This window comes from Chenopodium quinoa, unplaced genomic scaffold (assembly GCF_001683475.1).
Source record: "Chenopodium quinoa cultivar QQ74 unplaced genomic scaffold, ASM168347v1, whole genome shotgun sequence".
Taxonomy (NCBI): Eukaryota; Viridiplantae; Streptophyta; class Magnoliopsida; order Caryophyllales; family Amaranthaceae; genus Chenopodium; species Chenopodium quinoa.
The window spans coordinates 147,778-162,450 of NW_018742584.1; the positions used below are offsets into that span (position 1 = coordinate 147,778).

The 14,673-nt window shown below is 35.0% G+C and overlaps 1 pseudogene; it reads right to left on the reverse strand.

The window, feature by feature from the left end:
- Window positions 1-11,443: 11,443 nt before the first annotated feature.
- Window positions 11,444-14,039, reverse strand: LOC110721054 (annotated as a pseudogene).
- Window positions 14,040-14,673: the final 634 nt, after the last annotated feature.

Below are 14,673 nucleotides of genomic sequence, written 5' to 3' on the forward strand. Positions count from 1 at the left end.
AGACTTGAGCATTACAATACTTAGCTTTTCTAAAAGAGTCAAAAATCCACTTAAGTCCTTGAGTGTCTTTGTACTTAGCATCTTAGTAGTGTTAATCTTGAGTTGTATTGGGGTAGAGTTTGGGTAAACTCTAGAGTGTTTGAGTTGCTTTGAGTGAAGCAAGGAGAAAGAGAGAGATTAGAGTGCTCAACTGATTGAGGGATCAGTTGAGGGGGAACTTAAGTTCGTTGAGGAACTTGAGTTTAGAGTCTTAATTTGTAATAGGTTGTTTGCCCTATTATTATTAAGAGTTGAGTTTAAAATCCCTTGTGGTCGTGGTTTTTCTTCTTGATTAGGGCCAAGAAGTTTTCCACGTAAAATCTCTCTTGCACTTTAAAGTTTTTGTTTAAGTTTATTTAAGAATTTCGCAAAAATTACCCTAGTTCCTCCACAATACAATTCACCCCCCTCTTGTATTGTTCATTCGAGTCAACAATTGGTATCAGAGCCGGTTCCTCGAGGAAATCAGGAAACCCTGACGAGTCAAGTTCCTGGAATCAAGATGAACAATCACGAGAAACTGGAAGAAGGTTACTCTACGCAGCGTCCTCCTATGTTCAATGGGAAATTCTACACCTATTGGAAGAACAGGATGGAGATTTTTATCAAAGCCGACAACTACCAGGTTTGGAGAGTGATCGAAGTTGGTGATTTTGAAATTACCAAAACTACTAATGAAAATGAGGTAGTACCTAAACCCATGTCTGAATTTGATAAGGAAGATTTTGAGAAAATGGAAATTAATGCACTTGCTGTTAAATTACTTCATTGTGGTCTTGGACCCCATGAACACAATCGTGTTATGGGTTGTAAAAATGCTAAAGAAAATTGGGATTTACTTCAAGTTACCCATGAAGGAACTAACGAAGTAAAACGCTCTAAAATTGACTTGCTTATGTCAAAATATGAACGGTTTGAAATGCAACCAAAAGAATCAATTCAGGAAATGTTAACTAGATTTACTAACATTAAATGAGCTTGTTTCTCTTGGAAAGCAAATCCCTATTGATGAGCAGGTCAGAAAAGTCTTAAGAAGCCTCCCTCAAGATGAGAGATGGAGATCCAAGGTAACAGCCTTACAAGAAACAAAGGACTTCACAAAATTCATATTGAGCAACTTGCTGGTTCCCTCATGACTCATGAGTTGCACCTAGGACAAGCAACAGTGAAGGAAATCGAGGAAAAGGCTTGGCTCTCAAAGCTGGAGATCAAGAAGAATCTGAAGTCGATGAAGAAGAGGCTGATATGCTGTGAGAAGGTTCAAAAGAATGTTCAACCGAAACAACAAGTCAAGGAACTTCACCAAAGAAACCTTCTACTTTAAAAGCTGACTCTGGTTGTCACAAATGTGGATCTCTAGAACACTTTATTCGTGAGTGTCCACTTTGGATACAGAAAAAGGCAAAGGGAAGGCAAAGAACAAAGTAAGAGCAACTAAAAACAAAAAACTCCTTTCAACAAACAGACATTAGGAGGCTATGATTGCTGCATGGGAGATTCTGAAAGTGGGATGAAGAGGAACAACTGAAGAAGAAGCAGCTCATTTGTGTTTGATGGCCAAACGTGATGAAAGGCTTACAATGATGAGCTTGCTAAAGAGGTATTCCTTGATCCTAATGTGCTTAAGACTTATACTAAAGATGCTCTCATTGATTTAGTATTTGAATTGGAAGATGGCTGGACTCATACTAGTATTCGTCTAGGTGAATGTCAAAGAGCTCTCAAAGTATGCAAGGAACACAGTACGTGGATTGAAAATCAACGAACTGATGTTCAGAGTAGATTTTTTGAACTTTTTGACAAGAATATTCTCTTAAAAGAAATGAATGAGAAACTCAAGTTTGAAATATCATGGTTAATGTAGAACTGACTCAATACAAACTTGCTAGTGCAGAAGTGTCTCCAAGTTCCTCCTCCGAATCTTTGCCTAAATTTAATGAGGATTTTAAAAAATTAAAACATAATCTTGACTATTTAAGAATTGAAAAGGCAAATTTGGAGAAGGAACTGGAGCTTCAAAAAGAAAGAAGCATTAGTCAGTTTGGAATTCCTAAGTGGATTGAGAATGCTCAAACCAAAAGAACTGAAGGTCTAGGATTCATACGGTCTAAGCATAAGGGCAAGAAAAAATATGTAGACCTGCCTAGTTATAAAGTATGTACCTTCTGTGTAAGACTGGTCATCTTGTTGCTACTTGCAACAAGAAGGAACAGTCTGTTATCAAGAATGTTAGGCAAGTTTGGGTAAAGAAATCTGATATTTCTTCAACGTCCAAGGAACCCAAGGAAACCCGGGTTCTTGAATCTAACCAATAAGTTCTTTTGCAGGTCCTACTGAGGGGGAACAACACGTGGTACCTCGACAGTGGTTGTTCAAAGCATATGATAGGAGATAAATCAAAGTTTCTCTCACTAGAGGCCTATCCAGGAGGAACTGTGACCTTTGGAGACAACAAAAAGGGTGAAGTAATTGCTAAAGGAAAAGTAGAAGGTCCAGTTCTCATTCAATAGAAAATGTACTTTTGGTCGAGGGTTTAATGCACAATCTGCTGAGCATATCACAATTTTGTGATAAAGGAAACTCTGTAAGTTTTACCTCTGATTCATGCAACATCATAAATGATAAAATAGGAAGGGTTGTTCTTGAAGAACTAGAAAAGGGAACACATACATTGTAGATCTAAATTCTGTTCCAAGAACAACCTTACCTGCTTGAGTGTCATTAATGATGATCCTTTATTATGGCATAAACATTTTGGACATGATAGCTTCTCACTCATGGATAAACTTAGAACAAGGAACTTGGTTACAGGGCTTCCCCCAGTCAAGTTCCTCATACAACATATCTGTGATGCATGTGTGAGAGGCAAGCAAGTCAGGTCTTCTTTTAAAAGCAAAAACATGGTCAGCACTACAAAAGTCATTGGAGCTAATCCATATGGATTTGTGTGGTCCCATGCGTGTTCAAAGTAGAAGTGGAAAGAAATGTGTTTTAGTTATTATTGATGATTTTTCTAGATTTACTTGGGTGATTTTTCTGTCTAGCAAAGATGAAACTTTTGATGAATTTGTGTCCTTTTCCAAAAGAGTACAAAAGACAAGTGGAAATCAAATTATCCACATTCGATCAGATCATGGAACTGAGTTTGAGAATTCAAGATTCGATGACTTTTGCAAAGAAAATGGCATGGATCATAACTTTTCAGCCCCAAGAACTCCTCAACAGAACGGAGTTGTTGAAAGGAAGAACAGGACTCTAGAAGACATGGAAAGAACTATGCTCATAGCAAGTGGTCTTCCAAGGAACTTCTGGGCTGAAACTATCAATATTGCATGTTATATCATTAACAGAGTTATGATGAGACCAATCATCAATAAGACTCCTTATGAACTGTTTAAGGGCAAAAAACCCAATATTTCTCACTTTCGAGCTTTTGGATGCAGGTGCTTTGTTCATAATAATGGAAAAAGGAACATAGGAAAATTTGACGAAAGAAGTGATGAAGTGGTGTTCCTTGGCTATGCATCAAATAGCAAAGCTTACAGAGTTTACAATAAAAATACATTGTGCGTAGAGGAAAGCATTCATGTGATATTTGATGAATCTAATATGTTTATGAATGTGCAGGAACAAGACAATATTGATTATGAAATTGGTATGATTAGAGACAGGGAAGAAGAGGAAGAAACCTCCAAGCAAACCAAGGAAGTAAGTGAGGAACCTGAGCAAGAACATCAAGAAAATGCTGAAGTTCCAAATCAAGAAACCCCGGAGGAACAAGATCATGGAGAATTTGGCAACGAGGAAAATGTAGAAGATATTGAAGAAGAAGTGCTTCAAATAGGAGTTCTTGCCAGAGAGTTTCAACCAAAGCCATTCAAATATCAAGGGTCTCATCCAACAGACCTTATTTTAAGTGATATTGGTGGAGGAACTCAGACCAGATCACAAATGAGGAACTTTTGTGCCTTTCAAGCCTTCCTATCCATTATTGAGCCAAGAAATCATGAAGAAGCTCTAAGGGATGCTGACTGGATAGTTGCCATGCAAGATGAACTCAATGAGTTTGAGAGGAATAAGGTCTGGCATCTTGAAGAGAAACCTAAACACAAAAAGGTTATAGGGCTCAAGTGGGTATTCAGGAATAAGCTGGATGAATATGGAACAATTGTAAGAAACAAAGCAAGACTTGTTGTGAAAGACTATAATCAGCAAGAAGGTATTGACTTTGAAGAAACTTTTGCTCCTGTTGCTAGATTAGAAGCTATTAGAATGTTAATTGCGTTTGCCTCTTTTATGGGTTTCAAACTATATCAAATGGATGTTAAGTGTGCTTTCTTAAATGGATTTCTTGAAGAGGAGGTGTTCGTGGAACAACCTCCAGGTTTTGAAAATCCCCAATTTCCTAATCATGTCTTTAAGCTTGATAAAGCTCTTTATGGGCTGAAACAAGCACCTAGAGCTTGGTATGAAAGGCTCTCTAAGTTCCTTCTTCAAAATGATTTTAAAAGAGGTAAAGTAGATAAAACTTTGTTTTTAAAATTTGAAGGAACTGATTTACTAGTTGTTCAAATATATGTTGATGATATTATTTTTGGAGCAACTAACGAAAATTTGTGCAAGTACTTTGCTGAGCTAATGAGTGGTGAATTTGAGATGAGCATGATGGGGAACTCAACTTCTTTCTTGGATTACAAATCAAACAAACAGAAAGAGGTATTGCAATTCACCAACAAAAGTATGTCAAGGAACTACAGAAGAAATATAATCTTGATCAAGCAAAGACCAACCATACACCAATGGGAACAGGCACAAGATTAGATGAAGATCTACAAGGAACTAGTGTAGATCAAACCAAATACAGAGGTATGATTGGATCCCTTTTATACTTAACTGCTAGCAGACCTGATATTGCATTTAGTGTAAGCTTATGTGCAAGGTTCCAATCTAATCCTAAGGAGTCACATCTTACATCAGTAAAAAGGATCCTACGATATCTCAAAGGAACTGACCATCTTTGTCTCTTCTATCCTAGAAGTGATACTTTTGATTTAAAAGGTTTTGCAGATGCTGCCTATGCAGGAGATTTGGTGAATAGGAAGAGTACTTCAGGAATGGTTCAGTTTCTCGGACCATGCCTAGTTTCTTGGGGATCCAAGAAACAGAATACAGTGGCCTTGTCAACTGCTGAAACTGAATATGTGGCAGCTGCTGCCTGCTGTTCTCAAGTACTATGGATAAAACAACAACTAAGAGACTATGGTATGAAGTATAATTGCATTCCTATCTATTGTGATAATACTAGTGCCATATGCATTTCAAAAGATCCAGTTCATCATTCTCGTGTGAAACATATTCACATAAGGCATCATTTTCTTAAGGATAATGTGGAAAAAGGCTTAATTAAGTTAGATTTTTGTGAAACTGAAAATCAGATAGCTGACATTCTTACTAAGCCTTTGAGCAGGGACAAATTTGAAAAGATGCGCATGGAACTTGGTATGATACAATTGAGTTAAGAAGACCTCAAGTTCCCCCAAGGTATAAGTCAATCATGCATGCATTGTATGTATCTAACACAATATGTATATGTGACAACATAGTCCTACGCATTAGAATGTATGGCAATGCATATGGGATTGTGGATGAATGTGAAGAAATCAAATTGCATTAGGCATGTCTGTGTTATTACAAACTATGTTGATTTGTTCCTAGTTCCTCCGAAATAATCTATAAGATTTTATTCTATCTTTTTGTGAATTAATTAAGTAGTTAGTTGATTAATTTTATCTACTCAAAATCTTATTTTTGAATTATTCCTCACTGCTTATCTTTTAAATTTCAAATTCACTCCTCAAAATTGTTGATTAAATACCCGTGACTGTTTGCATTCAATTCAAAGTTCCTGATCATAATTTTATTAACCTAAACCTTTCATGTCAAATCACATTAAAATCTGACCAAGTGAAAAGTTTATGCCATCCTTCATCAATCGACACCTACCCCATTCAATTAACCTTCTACACCATTCCACAGACCAATTTCACCCTTCTAAATTCCACCACTATATAATGAAGCCAAACCCTAACCACTTTTCCTCACCACCTCACTCCGTAAAATACACACTCATTTTTAGTGATACCTCTCCAATTCCCATGGAAATCTCACCAAAAATCCAAAACTCTCCTAAAAAGGGATCACCCATGGAAATAGAGACTGAAACCTCAGTCAAAACCGTTGCTGAAAAACCCCAAAACAAACCCATGGCTCGCAGTGATTCGAAAAAGAGAAAGATCGAGGTTGAAGAAGAATTGGACTATGAGGAACTGGGTGAACCAATTCAAGGGGAAAAGTCGAAGTCCGCTGTTGTCAAAAGACTTGAAGCCAGCTCTGAGCGTTTCATTCCTGGGTTTTGTATAAACTTAAAGTGGTGCGAATCGAGTAAGTACTCTGAACTTCTTGATATAATTGAAGCACAAAATTGGATTAAGTTTTTTAGTGAATGTTATGACAATGTGATTGTACATGCACCATTAAAGGAATTTTGTGCGAATTTTAAGAATATAAATGGTGTTTGTGTTAGTAAAGTCAAAAACAAGAAAATTAGTTTTGATGCTGATAATTTAGCTGCTGTGTTTGGAACCCCTAATGAGGGATTTGATGAATATTTCAAGGGAGAATCTGAATTAAGTGTTGAGGGTGTTCCCATTGAAAAGATTGTTGAATCAATAGGGGGTAAAGCATCCAAAGTTCGAACCAACCATAACATGTTCTCTCCTATTCAAAAGCTGCTGTTTATTTTGTTCATCTAGCTATCATTCCTAGAACCCAGCATAGGCACGAGGCAAATCATCTTGATGTTGTGCTTATGTATTGTCTTGAAAACAAAATTCAGATAAATTTTCCTTCTTTGATGATCCAGCATCTCACCCATTGTCTCGCCAATCACTTAAAGGTTGGATATGCAAACCTAATAATCACTCTTCTTGAAAGTTTTGGAATTTCCATGACTAACTATGAATCCCTTAAGCTTAAGTCCAACCATTATGTTCAACCCAAAACACTTGAAGCCCGAAACCTAACTGTTGTTGAGGGAACTACTCAATTTCTCTCAAAATCCCTTTCTAAACCTAAACAGGATGAGAATAATTTGAAGGAAGATGAAGAGTTGGATAAATGGTTGGAGGAAGAAGACAGTGAGAAAGAAGGTGAACAGAAAAAGAAAGAGGTGATTGTGATGTCTAACCAGAAGGATACTCAAAGTTCTGGGAAGAGAAAGAGTACTAGGTTGGCTATAAGGCCAAGAGGGAAGGACAAGGCTGAGTCTATTGCGGTGGTTGATCTGAGTGAAGAGAGAAACAGTGCTCCAGAGGATCAAGGTGTTCTTGAAGAGAAAACTGGTTCTCAGGGGGAACAGGGCATCCTTCAAGCTTCTGTTGAAAAAACTTTTCCTACAGGTTCAGGTTTTGCTGGGTACAGCAATGTGAATTCCACCTTGGAACTTAAGGCTCTTAAGGAGATGATGTACAAACTAGTTGATGCTCAACCAGGGTTGATTCTAAGGATTGAAGCTCTTGAGAAAGTAGTGTTAGACTTGGTGAAAGCTTCCACAGAGCTCACCTCAGCAATGCATCAGAACACATCCACTCTCTCCAAAGGGCAGGCTGACTTGCTGAAGAAATTGGAGGACTTGGTCATTGAAGAGGTGCCAGAGAAGGATGCTGAAGAAGAGACCCAGTCCTCTGCCCCTAAAGCTTGATGTTTTTAATCTTTATTTTCTGGAACTTGATCTGATTTGAACTTGCTTCTTTTTGCTTCTTTTTGGTTTGTAAACACTTAACACAGGGTATTTTCTTTTGTTTTGATGTTCTGGAGGAACATCAGTTTGTTTATATGGATGTTGCCTGCTTGCTTTTATGACTATTTGCATACTACTTCTGCCTATATGTGCTTTGTTCTGTGCTTTGGACACAAACCATTATAATGGTGCTGTGTTTAGATATATGTCTTTGTATGCATTAATTTTGATGAACGCCAAAAGGGGGAAAAAGAAGGCAAACTCAACTGTTGACAAACTCTCCATGCGTTTAATATAGAAGGTATATAACTATTCATTTCATTCAGTTCCTCGTTTAATTTTAACTAGTTCATTTTTCATTTTAAGTTTCTTTTTCTCTGGTTGTCTTTTACTTTTTATTTTGTGAGTTTGCTTAGGTTTGTCATTCATCAAAAAGGGGGAATATTGTTGATCTTAAGTTTTGATGATGACTCAAGGAACCTAAGCAAACCCATAAGGGCTTTAATCTTTGTCTATTAGCTTTGATGTATTTGACAGTTTCTTATTGGCAACGAAGTTCTAGAGTCAGAATGGAGCATGGAACAAGTCTAAAGATTGAGCTATGGACGAGCATAGAAGACAATCAGAAATCAAGTTCCTTGAGTGAGGAACTGAAGCTCCAGAGTCGAAGTTTCACTGAGTTCCAAGAAGTCTATTGTATCTTTATTGTTTATTTTAGGCTTCTTGTATATTTGCTAAGTACATTGTTAATTGATAGGATTTTAAGTGGATTTAATTTCAGTTTATAAAGATTTTATTTTCCTTTGTTTAAAAAGAATCAATTTTATTTTTGGAAAATTATCTTTTAAAGAAAAACTATCTTATTTATTTTAAAGATTTTCTGTTTTGATCTTATCTATCTTTTAAAGAAAAAACTATCTTATTTATTTTTAAAGATTTTCTGTTTTGATTTCATCCTAATATTTTGGAAAATCTGACTTGGTAAAACTAGTTTTGTAAACGTCTTTTTACTGAGTCAAGGAGGTTGAGAAAATAAAGGAACCACTTCCTTATTGTGTGATTTAGCTTGCTGCCCAAGCCTCCACGAACTGCACTTCCTAAATTAATGGAAGTTGTGGTATAGTGGGAGTTGGAAGCAAACGTAAAAGTTTCAACCGCTTTCCTCTTGTATAAATAGGATTAGTTTTCTGTTTTGAAAAAAAAAGTGACTTGAGCATTACAATACTTAGCTTTTCTAAAAGGGTCAAAAATCCACTTAAGTCCTTGAGTGTCTTTGTACTTAGCATCTTAGTAGTGTTAATCTTGAGTTGTATTGGGGTAGAGTTTGGGTAAACTCTAGAGTGTTTGAGTTGCTTTGAGTGAAGCAAGGAGAAAGAGAGAGATTAGAGTGCTCAACTGATTGAGGGATCAGTTGAGGGGGAACTTAAGTTCGTTGAGGAACTTGAGTTTAGAGTCTTAATTTGTAATAGGTTGTTTGCCCTATTATTATTAAGAGTTGAGTTTAAAATCCTTTGTGGTCGTGGTTTTTCTTCTTGATTAGGGCCAAGAAGTTTTCCACGTAAAATCTCTCTTGCACTTTAAAGTTTTTGTTTAAATTTATTTAAGAATTTCGCAAAAATTAACCTAGTTCCTCCACAATACAATTCACCCCCCCCCCTCTTGTATTGTTCATTCGAGTCAACATACATGACTAATTCTCTGTTGGAAATAGATTTGGGATATTCCTTGCTTGTAAAAAAGCAAAAATAAAAATAAAAAAAGTGGTGGGACTGATAAGGAAGCCCCATTTTATCATTGTGATGAACAAAAATCGATTATCTGGTGATATTATTTCCGTAAATTAAACAACAAAACTGAGATATAATGATATTTTCGTAAATAAATCAATATATTATATGTGGACTCACTTTTAATACTCGTAAAAAGTTTTTTTTTATTGATTTACGAAAATGCCACTAAATAATACTTCATCCGTCCCAAATTACTCGCAACATTTTGACTTTTTGCACTATTCACACATTTCACTTTGACCATCTTTTTTAGCTATTATATGGAAGTCAATGTAATCATGTAAGATGTTGTTGGGCTTATTTTAATGTATAGTTTCTTAATATAAACTTTTTATAGCTTATATATGTATATAATAAAAGATATTGACGGTCAATCTTGTGCATTGACAAACGTGTTCAGTCAAACTGTTGCAAGTAAACTAGGACAGAGGGATTATTTTAAAAAATTTTATTATGATAAACTTGCATGTAATTTCGTGGGACAGATTACCTAGCACTCTAACCTTGCTAAAACGATCCCCAACAAAAAACTCTATTGCAATTTCTGTCCAAACATTAAGGAATTGAAAGTTCATGCTTCCAAAAAATATAAAAAAAAACCTTTACAGAGAAGCATTTTAAATTGTGAGTACTAGCATTAGTTGATAAGCTTAGCTTGTTGTGTATCTTTTTTAAAAAACGGAGTAAGGGCCTGTTTACATTTATTTAATTTCAGTTCAGTTTAGTTCAGTTCAGCTCTAATCAATTCAGATGATCCCGCGTCACCAATAAATGAAGCCTTGCATGATATATGCTTGACCACTGAACCACAGATAAGCATAATGGTACAAGTAGCTGCTTTTTTATTATTTAACTTAGTTTTTCTTTCCCTCTAAATTATGAATTTTCCCCAAATCTAATATGGATTCAGCTGAAACCCATATTGGAATCGCCACTGGTTCATGTATCTAAGAGATTCCTATCACGGGAAAACCACCAGAAAATCTATAACCTCCCTATTTTAGAGAAAGACGTACTAATAGATGAAAGAAAAAGGAAGATATTTTTATAGTGGTTACGAGAAAGTATTGAGAAGACTCATCATTTACCTTAGGAAGAAGAGACTCATCTATTCTATGATAAGCATAATGAGATTTAACTCATAAACTCTGGGCTAAAAGTTGGAGAGCTTTCCAAGCTAAGTATTTTCAGCAACTTTTGTCTAGGGCAACCGGGCAGGTTATACCGTGTGGCCAGCTAATACACACCAAGTAATCCTTCATCAACGAGTAATCTCTGACCGAGTAATCCCTGTCTGACCGAGTAACTACCCCTAATCGACCAAGTAACACTTAACTAAGTAAACCTTGATTGACTTAGTAATTCCTGACCGAGTGAGTAACCCTTGACCGATTGACCCCTGATCAACCGAGTAACTCCTAAACGACTTAGTAACTCATAACCGAGTGAGTAACCCCTATAGGACTAACAGAGTAATCTTCATAATGATTGGGTCACACGGTGACATGGTGTGGCCAACCACATACAAAAGTTTGTGAAATATCTTAGCCTCCTGTCCCTTGGATAGCAATAAGAAAGTACAATTTCTAAAAGATAAATAACGACAAAAAAATTGCTAGCAAATTTTAAATTAATGATAAGATAAAAACAACAATACGACAAGTCGACAATTAGTATTTGGTAGAAATGGTGACAAGAGTTAGTAAGAAAAATGTGTATAATATTGTTCCAAATCCATGCTAGATCAATGATGCTTAAAGAAGAAATTTTATAATTTCCAACCAGAAAACAACAAGATGCAAATGCTAAAAGTAAATAAAAGAAAATTAAAATTAGTGACAATTTGATAAAAGAAACAAAGATCAAGTACAAGTACACAATACTTGTATAATTAAGCGTGCTACTAGATCTAGATAAAATTGCACGAATATTTTACCTAGTCAAAACATTTTATTTGTCATAGAAGTATGAAGCCTTAGTTAAGGACAAAACATCTAATTAAACCTCACAAGTTATTGCAATAAACTCAAAACATAGCTAGTTAATTACATATCACTTATAATTGTGATACCCTTGTCAATGATAGACCACATGTCTACCTTCTTAGCATTTCTTGCCGAGCAATTTGCACGAATTTCACCTTGTGTACCCGTCAACACACCAAGTTGTCCCATTTTCAACATTGCAACAACAAATTTTTTCGTAAAATAAATTTTGATTTGTCGCGAAGCTTGTGACAATCGGCTTTGTAATTGGAATTAGTGTACAAATCTTGATCCGAAGTAAATAGGCCTTGGCGATTCATAAGGTCTACGTAGTATTTGTTGTCAAATACATTAGGAGTACGGATGTCCAAATTTGTGGTGCGATCAGTGTCTTTGGCCGGGCAAGTGGCCTTAAGGTTCTTAGCAAAAGTTTGGTCCATTGTTTTATCTTGAGTAGGGTAGAGCCTCTCGGTGAAGGAGGAGCAATGGCCGCGACCAATGGTGTGGCCTCCGAAAGGGCAACGACATCAGTAGGATCAAACCTTTTGTTGGCAAGGGATTTTAGAATGGTTGAGGCGTTGCTAAAAGGTGCCGGTAGATTATCTAGTGTTACTTGTGTTGTTGCAAAGTTAAGGCTGTCCTCCTTCCTAGTGGGATGTTGTAATTTGGTCCACCAGACTGCAAAAGCAAATGACAAGTTTGAGAAATGCTTTGACATTATATAAATATGGAAATAGTAAATTGAAGGGATAATAATAGATGTATACCAGAACAATGGAATCACGAGCTGCAAGAGCAGTGATATCTGCGCAAGAAACAATTCGTCCACATGCCTTATGCACAAGGGCACGAATGTCATTTATAATTTTAAAGGCCTCTTTTCTTAGTGACAAGTTGGGTGGTGCACCTTGTTCGCTAGGACCGCTTGCTGACCCATCCAACAATACTGACCCATCGCATCCCTGTAATTTTGAACTTACATAAATTATACTAATTTGAAGTACCCCATAGTAAATAGGATTAGATTAATCTAAACAAATAACCCTTTATTGAAAACAATAAATTAGTAATAATATACCATGTTTCTTTTTATTTATTTTTATATTTTATCTAATTCTAGTGATAACTATTAGTAATTATCATTTTAATTAATAATCATCGACAAAAAGAGGACAATTTTTTCCAATAGTTGGTCTTTAAAAGCATATCGTTTTGTACAACGGACCCTATTTTCCTCAAAAAAAACTAGAAAAAAGGGACAATTGCCCCTACAAAATAATTCCACGTAACAGTTGCAACTTTGTTGAAATTTCCTTTGGGTTGGGCTTTGTTGAAACATAATCCTAGTTAATCAAACACTAACCCCAATTGGGCCCCACCACCACAAATTAAAAAGTATACCAACGACAAATTTAATAGCACGTACGTTATTCGTTTTCAATCGATTTTCCTATGTTAATTTAGTGAATAATTTAGTGAAAGTGGAGCCCTTTTTCACACTTGAAACATAATTAAAATGTACTCCATATTTTTGTCTTAAAAGTACTCCATATTTACTATGTTAATTTTAATTTATTTTAAATTACTTATAATACATTAATACTCCATACTTTTTATATTGATGAATACTTATAACACTTTAATGATGACATGAGTAACACTTTTTTTTTATTATTATTATTATCATTTCATTTTACATATTACTTCGTATAAAGTATTATTTCATAACCCATTAAATATAATAAACCAACCTCAACACAAATACCTAAAGTTCATTACCCACTAAACTGCGCGAGATTTCACTTAAAAATACGGATGTAGTTTGTTCATAGATTATGTCATTATTACCTATTAACATGCTTTTTATAAATCAAAAATAAAAAAATAAAAAATTACAGAGAGCACAATATTGCCTCATAATCAAATTTCATAATTCATAATAATAATGACTCATAAATAAAGTCAATTATATTCATTATACAAATGGATTGTAAATAGGAAATTTACCGTCCAATAATCCATAGTTTTACCAACATAACAATAATAATCTCAGATACACATAATTCAAATAATCATCGCAACAACTAAAAATTCACACGGACGATAAACAAATATATACCTGAACAAAGCAATCATGAAAATGAAGGCGAAGCAAACCAGCAGCCTGAGTGATATCCTTCTGAAAAACCTGTTTTAAGATGATTTCTAACGATGGATTCTAATTGAGGGCACTTTGAACCATAGAATGAGTACGATAGTCCAGGTGCAACTGGTACATTACTTAAACTTCCTACTATCAAAGATGACATTATTATTAAGAACAATAAATTTATTTGGGAACCCATTTTTTGTGTTTTTTTGGTTACCTAATTTAATGCCTTAACTATAGTACGTAGTAGTTGTTGCTCGGTAGTATCGAATGCTAAATTTATAGGCATATTTTATAAACTAAAAAAGTGTTGGGTTGGGCTTGATATTATTATATGTACTATTTGGGTATTTATTATGGGTTAGTGACATTATTGAATATGATAGTCAGGATTGAAAAGTCTTTATCTACTTTTGAGAATTTTTTTTTAGAAAATAAATATTTTTTCTGTTTTTTAGTTACAACACTTTTATTTTCACAGTCTCCGCAATTTTTGAAGAGGAGAGAGATAGAGATAAAAATAAGAGGGATACATGTGGATAAGAGATGGATAGAGAGAAAAAAAATTATCAAAAATGAAAAGTGTTGCAAATAATTAACTATTTTCAAAATAGGAAAGTATTACAACTAAAAAAACGGAGGAAATAATACAAGTACTATGTAGTATTTTCTACATGTTGCGGCCATATATTTTTAAGTGTTACTCCCTCCGCATTTGTTTGACTTTTGCACTTTTCGCATGTCATGTTTGACTTAATTTTTACTAATAGACAATTAAAAATATTAGTGGTCAAAAATACTTCTTGGCAAATATGCCAGTCAAATTAATACATTAAAAAAAAAGTATAAAAGTTGATATATATATGGGGTTTGGTAATTTTATTGACTTAAATATGTTATGGTGTAGGTGGG